Source organism: Mirounga angustirostris, unplaced genomic scaffold (genome assembly GCF_029215605.1).
Source record: "Mirounga angustirostris isolate CCGP_5_RB_7025 unplaced genomic scaffold, mMirAng1.0.hap1 SCAF_4, whole genome shotgun sequence".
Taxonomy (NCBI): domain Eukaryota; kingdom Metazoa; phylum Chordata; class Mammalia; order Carnivora; family Phocidae; genus Mirounga; species Mirounga angustirostris.
The window spans coordinates 121355013-121366049 of NW_026991712.1; positions in this window are offsets into that span (position 1 = coordinate 121355013).

Genomic DNA, 11037 nt, shown 5'->3' on the forward strand with positions numbered 1-11037 from the left:
GGATTTATGTTGTCATGTGCTCAATTGCTTGCATTGGGAATAGAACCAGGAATGGAAAAGTGAGGTCTCTTGATGTTATTTCTTGTGTGGACAAGTTCTCAAAGGGAGAGGAAAAGCTGCTCAAAGAAACATCAAGCCAGGCAAGCAGAACACACATTCTCATAGGAATACCTCCTCAAAAAGAGTTTAAATAAGTGACCGAGTTGAAAGGCAAAGCCGGCTGTGGAAGAAAAGCTGGGAGAAGCAAAGGTCTGGTCACTGCCTCATCGACAGTGAGGTAGTTACACCACACACAGGTCTAAGGGAGAAAACAGCCTTTCTGAAGAGCCCACCACGTACCAGAGAAGTGGAAGTTGAAAGGCAATGTGAAATGTTACCTAAAAACCAATCCCAAAATGGGGCCAAAGCCCAAAAGGATGTAGTTTAAGGAACCAAACCGAGGGAGACCCATGTGGGAGCAGTTGAGCAAGAAGGGCTGAAGTAAATGACAGTAGCAGTTAGAAAAAAGTTAATATATTTGACCACAGGGACTGACAGAGGCATCTGGAAACAATGAAAAACGGAATTTATTTTTCTCTAGAAGTTTTCTTTGAAAATAACCCTCCAGTGGGACAAAAACCGTAATAATATCCTTAACATTTCACTTTCTGTGTTTTAAAAATTGATGTAAGAAACAAACACAAAATTCTGGTTTTGTTAATTAAGGGGAAGTACGATTTACAAAACAATCCCTTGTAGCCTTTCTGGTTTCATGAGGTCTTACTCCACTTAGAAGAAGCCCTGAGCATAAGAAGAGAGCTTAATAAATACTTTTTCTCTATATTCCCTATAGCCATGCTTTACTCTGCTCACCCTCTTTTGGACATATGGAAACATAATGGGGAATGAACAGAAGACTCAGTGATGTCTTTTCTTGGATAATGACAAAGGAAAAAACCCATGCTGATCATCTATCATATGTAATGTACTCATATCAAAGATAACATAATCAGAGGAGAGTGGGTTACAAACTACCCAATTGACTCAGCAGGTATCACCAAAATATTTGCAGGTTGCTTGGTAACCCAATTAAAAGTCTCTATTTAAATCTCAGATCATTAGTGACTGAAAATCACTATCATTTGATGGCTCATCTCAGTCCAGTTCTTAGGGGAGATTTTCCTACATCAAAAAACTACCAACATATTTGGCACTAATTGGCTCCCTTGGTGGCAATCACAGCCTATAGGCCAAGAATTGAGTGGACCTGGGAGGCTAAGCTATTTCCCCAGCCTGAGAGTTGGTGCTTCTCAGCACGGGCTGAAGGACATTGGTGGGTTAATATGAAAATTTTACATAGATATTACCTGTCTTTGGATTAATTGAAATGTTCTATATTTAAGTATATCATATTGGTGGCAAGTTCTTTTTTTAAATTAAGTTCCATTTAGGACTTTCTTATTAAAATATCTCCCCTCTCCTCCTCTCCCCCCCCCTTTTTTTTTTCAGGTCCTCTCCCAAACTTACAATAATTAACAGGAAGAATACGAAACTTTATCATCTCAAAATTAGAAACCTGAATTACAGATATTGATGCTACCCAAAAGACAGACCCAAATTAAAAGGGAAATTGTTTCTTCACTAAAATTAATGGGTTGATGACCCTGTTACTATGCCGGATACGATAGGAATTTCTGTAGTGACAGATTTCCACAGTATTCAAATAAATATATATAAGACTTGGCATTATTTGAGTACTTTTCTTTTGAAAATCAACCTGAAATTGATCTTTTTTTAGATAATGAATTTTCCATAGATTATGGTATTGAAAGTTGAAAAATTCAAAATCGGTGAGAGACATACATACGGGGAACATACAATTGCAGAATCCTAGGTTTGCCACCAATAATGACATTTTAACTAAATATGTCTATCTTGGACATTTGACTATGAAGAAAAGGACAATATAGAGTATTGCAAGATAAATTCATTACATTTATTGGACAATATTTGACATAGCCACAAAAGACAATAAGAGCTGTGGAACAATGTTATGAAAAAGAAAATCTAATACAAAAGAACTGGACTAAGAGAAGAGCTGGGCTCCAGTCATATTATTGCTATCTCTTTGGTCCTCATTTTTTTTTTACCTGCAAAGCTGGAAATAAGGACCTACAACACCTCTTTTTAGCTCAAGAATTGTGAGATTCCCTTAGAAAAGATTCCTTTGCAATTTTCTTTCTACTGATGTCTACTTCTGGTGTACTGGGATATGAAGAGTCAGTTACATTTTGTCCTCAAGAATTTCAACAAAAATTCTAAAAGGACAAAACCTGCTGAATTTACTGGATTACAGCATTTTCTAAAATAAATCTCAGAGGAGGGCGCCTGGGTGGCTCAGTTGGTTAAGCGACTGCCTTCGGCTCAGGTCATGATCCTGGAGTCCCGGGATCGAGTCCCACATCGGGCTCCCTGCTCGGCGGGGAGTCTGCTTCTCCCTCCGACCCTCCCCCCTCTCATGTGCTCTCTCTCTCTCATTCTCTCTCTCAAATAAATAAATAAATAAAATCTTTAAAAAAAAAAAAAAGAGGGTGCCTGGGTGGCTCAGTCGGTTAAGCGACTGCCTTCGGCTCAGGTCATGATCCTGGAGTCCCGGGATCGAGTCCCGCATCGGGCTCCCTGCTCGGCAGGGGGTCTGCTTCTCCCTCTGCCCCTCCCCCCTCTCATGCTGTCTCTATCTCATTCTCTCTCTCAAATAAATAAAACAAAAATCTTTAAAAAAATAAAAATAAAAAAAAATAAATCTCAGAGGATTCACTATGAGAAATATTTAACCAGATATATGGATAGTTTTAGTTTCGTTTGGCCATAGTGCCACAATGAAGAAAAGTGGACTTGTTGAGTAGTATTGAAAGAAACAGTGGGGGGAAACTCTAACATTTTTATACCAATGAAACTTTCTCAACACAGCAGTCAAGACCACAAACATGCCGTGTCTGAATTGATAAAGTGCTATAGCTTCCAACCACTTACAAATCAGAAAGATTGAGTTTTTTCCTGAATTATTTACTGAGAGTAACAGATCACAATACTTTATTTTCCACCTTCATTGTTGATAATTTTTGTTGAATTTGGGACTAACGTTTTGCAATTTAGTTTATGCAGGCAATCTTTCATTCAATTACTTGCAGCAAAGGCTTTGAGGAGGCAAGGTTCCAAGCACTATTCTCCAAGTGGTATCTATGAGAATATGTGTAGTCCATTTAAGTCCCACAGGCATTCAAATAGACTCCTTTCTTTTTCGATGGCTGCAGTGCATATGTTCAGCTCATACGGTAAAGATGATCCCGTGCTAGGAAAGAACTTGAATGTGTCATGACATCATGGAAGAGACCACAGTGGTTGTGTCAAACCATCTTTGGTTCATGAGTTCCCTATAAAAACAGAAGTTCACCAAGTGAAGTTTGTAAAATTCTAGACCCAGGAGTGTCTCAAAGGAAAAAAAAAAAAAGTCTGATGTTCTGTTAATCTAGGGAATGTTGTATGCTGTACCCTACTGATTATAGAATCACAGACCATAATAAAATCTTTGAGAAATCCTAAAGTGGGAGACAAGCATTGTTAATTTGCTTAATCTAATCTAGTTTATTTGCTTAATCTACACAAATTTGATCATAAATCTATTTTTCTCTTTAGTACCTATGTATTCTTATTGTAAGGTCTCTAATAAAACAGCCAGGCACCCTCTGTAGTAGGAACACTCAGAGACTTTCCAGAAAATTGTGCTTTTTTTCGGGGGGGGGGGGAGTTCTTCCTTATATTGAACTTCCTTGTTGCCTTCACCTATCCATTGTTACCATGCATCCTAAAGATACACAGTGAATATCGACCTTGTGGCAGTATTCCGAATATTTTATATCAAGACCAGGATTAATTTTTTTCTCTATGACACATCTCCTGCACACTAAAAATCTTCAGTCCTTTAGACATTTCTTCATGCTACAGTTTCAAGAAGATTCCCCTTCTCTGAATATGCTCCAATTTACCACTACTCTTACAGACAGCACTAACGAAGAATACAGTATCCCACGGGGGTAGAACAGAGCAGAGTAGAGGGAAACTATCACCTCCTCTATGGAGTAGTCAGTCATTTATCATGAGGATTACTTGCTCTGCTTTTGCAAAAGAAGACTTTAACAGATGTCCAGTGTGGTGGGCAGAATTCTAAGATGGCCCCAAGATTTCCTGCCTGACTCTTGTTCCTTCCCTAAACAGTCCCTGGGACTCTGAATGTGATGAGTTTTACCCCTATAATTAATTACTATATGGTATAGTTGAACTTAAATTAGGGTGGGCCCAACATAATCACACTAGCCTTTTAAAAGCAGAGAGTTTTCTCTGCCTGCTCCCAGACCAGTAAGTCAGAGATCCAAAGAAGGAAAAGGATTCAAAGAGCTGTTGCTGGCTTTCAGATGGAGGGGGCCATGCAGCATGGCATGTAGGTGATCTTCAGGAGTGAGAGCAGTCGCTGGCTGATAGGCAGCAAAGAAACAGGAACCATCTTCCAAAAACCACAGAAACTGAGTTTGGCCAAAAAAACCTGAATGATCTTGGTAGTGGATCCTTTTTCAGTATTTTGAGATGAAAATTTAGGCAGGCTAACACCTTGATTTTGGCATTATGGGAACCTGAGCAGAGAAGAGAGTTAACACTGCACCAGATTACTAACCTATAGAACTCCAAGCAAATAAATGGATATTTTTTTAAGCCACTAAGTTTGTAGTAATTTGTTACACAACAATAAAACCCTAATAAATCCAGATGACCAAAACTCACCATCTTCACCGTATTTTGCTTTTATAAGTGTTTTGTGATATATGTCAGTAATGTATGTTCTGTTTTCTCTGGCAGAACAGCTTTAAGTATCCTACATAAATATTACTTGCATGCCCCTCTTCTTTGTTTCCAGTAAGATGCTGCCAGCATGCATTCTCTGATTCATGGATTTTCCCTACAAATTCATATTTTGTGGACATAACGATCTATCTCACTTTTTTTTTTTTTTTACTTTCTTTGGACTTTTTCATTAAGATATGACAATGCAAACCTAAATTCTAAGCATGACACATATAACATAACTGATTACTTATGATAACTATTTACCTTTTTCTATTAACATTATAAAAGTTTACTCTGTTGATTACCTAAACCCTAGTATTGATATGCTGATTGACCTCAAGTATTGATTATGACCTCTTTTCTCATTTGCTTTTTTCCTGAGAAGTGCCAGGCATCTTCTCTACCGTTACCTTTCTGACTCATGTTCTTTGTCCTTAATAACTGGTAGTAAAGATTTTTTCTATTTCTTCTCCTACATTTTATTTTCAGCTTGTACACTCTGTACCACTCATTCTTTGACCAGCTATCTTAGTCCATCATCACTATGTCTTTAGTCAAGATCTAAGACACACCTATTATCTGTTCTATGGTACACTTTGGTATAGAAAGTTCTTTACTGCCCATAACCTCATTTCTCTTCCAAAATCCCAGCCTTAAAATGAATGAAAAGGTGGAGGTGTTATCTGGGGCCCCAAATTCTTCAGTATTATATCCCTGAAGGTATTTGTTAACCCTTTTCTGTTGGTTTTCCTTACCCTGTAAAAATAAGAAATTGTAGATAATAGTTAGACAGCCTGGTAATTCTTAGAAGTCTACAATATCACATAAACCTTCCTCAGGAAGTAGCAACTTCTGAATGAACAAGTCACTAAAAGTATCCTGCCACATCCTCTTACTTTTGCTTCTAAAAACACTAGCCATTCCTTCTCAGTCTCCTTTGCTGGCTCCTTCTCTAATTAAATCTCTCTACCCACATCTCATTCTGAGTTCAGTTTGAGCACATTCACGTATGTGCTTGGCTGGCCAACAATAATCTTAGTAAACAATGAAATACCCCCTTCTCTTTTGTACTTTTAATGGAAATTAAGGAGTTATACCTTCAAAATATGATTCCTACTATTTGATTTTAATATGGCTGGTGATCTAGGCTATAAATATCAAAGATTAATATCTTCATTAGGCTGAATATTTACACCTCCCATTCATATGTTGAAACCTAATGTCCAGTGTGAAGGTATTGGAGATGGGAATTTTGGGAGGTGATTAGGTGATGAGGGTGGAGCCCTCGTGAATGGAATAGTGCCTTATAAAGAGACCCCAGAGAGCTCCCTTACCCCTTCCATCATGTGAGGACACAGCAAGAACACAGCTATCTATGAACTAGAAAGTCATCCCTCACCACTGAATCTGACGACACCTTAACCTTGGGCTTCCCAGCCTCCAGAACTGCATAAATAAATGTTTACTGTTTAAGCCACCAGTTTATGGAATTCTTGTTACAGCAGCCAGAATAAGCTAAGACTAATCTAGTGACATTTGCCTTAAATTGCCAAATGGCTTCTAGATGTCAGGAATGGCAAGAGGTTTGTCTTGTTCTCCAGACAGCAAGATTCAAGGAAAGTTCTATCTTTGGCCTTATCCCAAAGAGTAACTGAATTCAAGAACCTCAATTAACCCTTGGTCTACTACAATAGTATCTATCTTTTGTCACTACTATTTAATTGTCTAGCTGCTTTAGATCTGAAAACTTGAGTAATTGGTGGGGGGCGGGGTATGGCATGTGCACATGCATATATGGGGTGGTTCTCTTTGGTTATTATATTTTTCTAAATATTTTTTGATGCTTTCCTCTTTGTTCACTATGAAACTCATAACTATTATTTTGCTTTGTCATTATCCTATAAATGTAGCAAATACACTTGATTTTTGCTTTAGAAATTTCTCAGGTAATCAACATCTCCCTAATTAGTTCAACATTTTCATTAATATTTACTTTCATTAATATCTATATTCTCCTTCAACTTCAGTTGCAAACCACAAGATCTGAAAACATTTCTTTAACTGCACAAATTTGGCAACTCATCAGTACAAATTCTCTTCTACCCTCTCCTTTCAATGACAATAAGTAAAAATGATCTGAATGTGTTTATACTGCTTATATAGCATTTTGCCCTTTCCTATGTTCTCCTGAAGAATAACACGTTATTTTCTGCTCTGTACTTTAATCTTACAGCAAAATGATAAATTAAATGTGAGTAGGCTCTAAAATCTTTGAGAAGATACATGCCCACTGTTATATATATATATATGTATATATATAAAATTATTACATGCATATTTTGCATTATTATATCTATCCATAAAAATCTCTTAGATAAAGGTCACATTGAAGACTGGCAAACCAATATTTTTATTCAGCATTGGAACAGATTATTATTTCCTTGGTTGAGTTTCCAATGAAATGGCTGGGGTAAATTTAGGGGGCATGTTGTACTAAAAATAAGTGTCTTTAAATAATAAAATTGTGCTTCACTCAGTGATAGACAATGATTGAATGGAAAGCCAAATCATGTCTCCATCTCTTGTTAGAAAACTCATGCTTCTTTAATTGGAATGGTGGCAAAAATCTTCTGCTATTATGGAATTGTTGTTTTCTTTTCTCCTTGACTTGCTTACTCTTTCCTATTATCAAAGATAGCTAAATTTACATAATTTAAATCTGTAGATCGAGTAACTATACATGCACAAATAATATATTGATATAATTATTTTTAGTTGACTAAACTTAAAATGATGAGACAAAATAAAATATATTTTATTTTATTTACTTTCATGGTACAGTTTAAGCCTTTTGTTTTGTTTTGTTTTGTGAGAAATGAGAACATGAAGAACAGGAAGATGAAAGAGAAATTTAAGATTTTTCGAGCATTTATTCTGAACCAGTAATTCTACATGCTGTATGCCATCAAATCTTCAAAATAATCTCAAAAATTCATTATTTTACCATTCCTATGGATAAGAAAATAGACTCAGCAAAAGCATTTGTTGAAGGCCATACAACTAGTGGGTGCAGATGCTTCTCTACTCTACCAAGAAGTAGACAGGTTCCAAAGCCCAAGTTCATGCCAGAGACCCACCCACCCTCCTGTCCCCTAACCCTATTCCTATTTTAAGACAAATACTTTTAGGACAGTAGGTTGAGGTTTCCAAGGCCTTATTAACTCTCCCCATAGTCCAAGTACAGCCGTTTTTATGCCACTTGAAAGAAACAGGAAATTTATTCCTCGTGGTTCTGATTCATGTATACTTTACTCAGAAAGAGGTCTAATGTTTTATCAAGAGCTTTTTGAACTGCAAGCCAGATGACTTTTTAATTTTTTTTAAGTTACTGGAAGTCAAATGTTGATATAAACAAAATGGAAGCACCTCAGACTATTGGATTAAAAGCAAGACTTAACTCCCTAAGTTTACACTCATAGTGATACGCTATAAATATAGCAAAGCATATTTTATTGTTTATACTTTGGATTGCCATAAGTTAACATTTTAAACACAAGTGCATTTTTTCCCCTTAGCACTTATCAGGTGTGTGTGTGTGTTGTTTCTATTTCCTCTTGACAATTCATGGTAAAGAATCTACTTTAAAAAACTACCAGTATTTCTAGGAACTCTTTTTTTCTATACAAGTCAGCATTGTCTGTAGGCCCATGATTGAAGTCATACTTGAATACATGATGCCAATGATTTCATGCAAAGTTAAAGATGTTAGCTTTAAAATTGTAAGAAGTCTGGTAGTTCAGAAACATTAAAAGTAAATTTCCCAATTTTTTAAAAAAATAGTTGAGACTGTGGAGGAAACAAAAATTGTCTGGACTTTGGTGAACTGAGGAAATAAATCCCACTCTGTATAGACTGGCTTCCTAATGTCACAAGCCAATTTAGAAATTACGCACAAGATGAATCTCTTTCCTCTCATCGCACCGATGTATTTAGCTTAATCACGAGCATCAGTGGAGACAGAGATTGAAAAATAAATTGTTCACTGTCTCCAAGACAAACCCCAAAGAGGAAACTTGATATTCTGCATAAACTCTATCTCTGCAATATGCTTTTGAAAAAGACATGGTATAATTATATGTAGCACTATGAGACTTTTGTGTTTATAAATATTTCCAAAAGCCTTTGAAATTGTTTGTAAATCCAAAGTTTATAAATGACTTATGAAATCCACAAATTTGCTAAATATGTTTCTGTATTTTCGTATTATGCTCTATGATTTTTCTTTCTATGTGGTGTAAGTCAAAGAAAATGATATACAATATGACTAGATGGGACTAAAATTTCCAAACAAAAGAAGCATCTGTTTTTCTAATTTAGTTTTTGCATTTATGTTAGTTTCACAATTGGTTACACTGCAAACAATGTGGTTCAAATGACAATGACATTGATTACAATTCTACTTTGCACTAAGAGCACTTTTTATCCACGACTGTCAACTCCTTTAACTAGCAATAACTAAGCCTTTCTGCACCTCTGTACCTTGGGTATTGTTTTATCCAATCTGAAGCACATTGAACTGTAACTTTGCAGGAGGCTGACACAGTTTTCATGAAGCCAGAGATGGCTAGAATTTTAAAGAATGTGTTGCTTATCTTTTGATGTGCATTTTAAAAGTTTTGAGCAAGCTACTTATGACTGTGGTTTCTCTGTTATGCTCATCTTTCTAGTAGTTTGAAATGATTCCTACCTAGTTCAGGGACCACTGGCCCGGTGAGCTTTGTCTCATCATTAATTCCTATTTTCTTTATGTTTCTGTGCAGTGTGTTCCTACTTCCTCTCTTAGCCAATGGAAGAGGCTATGTCATAAATGGGCAACAAGCCTTCCAAGTATCATCCCACCATACAGATCTTTATTCCTAGGATGGTTTCCATCAATTGCTTTAGTCCAAAATTTCACTTTACAGATCATCGAAGTATTCATGTCTACACCTCAATTTTTTTTTAAAAGATTTTATTTATTTATTTGACAGAGAGAGAGACACAGTGAGAGAGGGAACACAAGCAGGGGGAGTGAAAGAGGGAGAAGCAGGCTTCCCACTGAGCAGGGAGCCTGATGCGGGACTTGATCCCAGGACCCCGGGATCACAACCTGAGCTGAAGGCAACTGCCTAACGACTGAGCCACCCAGGTGCCCCTACACCTTAATTCTTAAAAATCTTTTTTACCTCTATGCTGTATCCAAACAGACTGAGTCCTTCAAACAGGAAGGAATCTGCATTCTTTGTATCTCTCTGTCTTATTTATTCATTCTGCAAATACTTCTTGAGTAACCATTATGTTTAAAATAGTATCCTCAGTGCTGGTGCATAGGAGCAACTAAACATGATTTCCTGTTTAAGATATTTATTGTCTCAATAAGGTAAGAACTCTAAGGAAAACTCATTGGCAACTGAGTTGACTAGTGTACTCTACTGAAATATTTTCACACTGTAATTTGTATCTATAATATTAGAACATTTACATTGTGTAATTTCTACAGTTACAAGATCTCTAGTACTGATGACTACCGTTTTGTACTTTTTCTGTTGAGTAGGAATTGTATTACTCTATGAACTAGAAATGGAAAACTCTGAATCATCTCCCAAGGGTTTTGTTTTTACTGTGATGCCTTTAAGGATTTCATTAGTTTTTAGTTGTGTATTAAAATACCACTTTTATCTTATAAGTAAGCTAAGCTTAATGGGCATTTTTTTAAATGACAAGAACAAGATGTTATAATAAGGTATTAAATGGAGATCATTTCTCAACAGTGAAACCAGACCAGCTTTAATGTATGCTTTATCAAATGGTATTCTCTACTATAGCAAGGAGAAATTGCCAGCTAAACTTAATACCTCAATGAGAGAGCCAAAAATGGCTTACTACCTGAATTGTTTTCATGCAATTTTTTACATTCCCAGATATGTAAATCTTATTTGAATGGCCTTATAATAAAGTGGATAACCAAACCCAATTCTGGAGTCAAAAACAGTTGGGTATAAAACCCATTTTTGCTTCTCATGAGTTGTATAGTTGTGGGGAAATAATTTTGTCCCCTGAAAACTCAGTTTTGCTATCTGGGGAATGGAATGATAAAAAGTATATTAATGAGTTAATGAT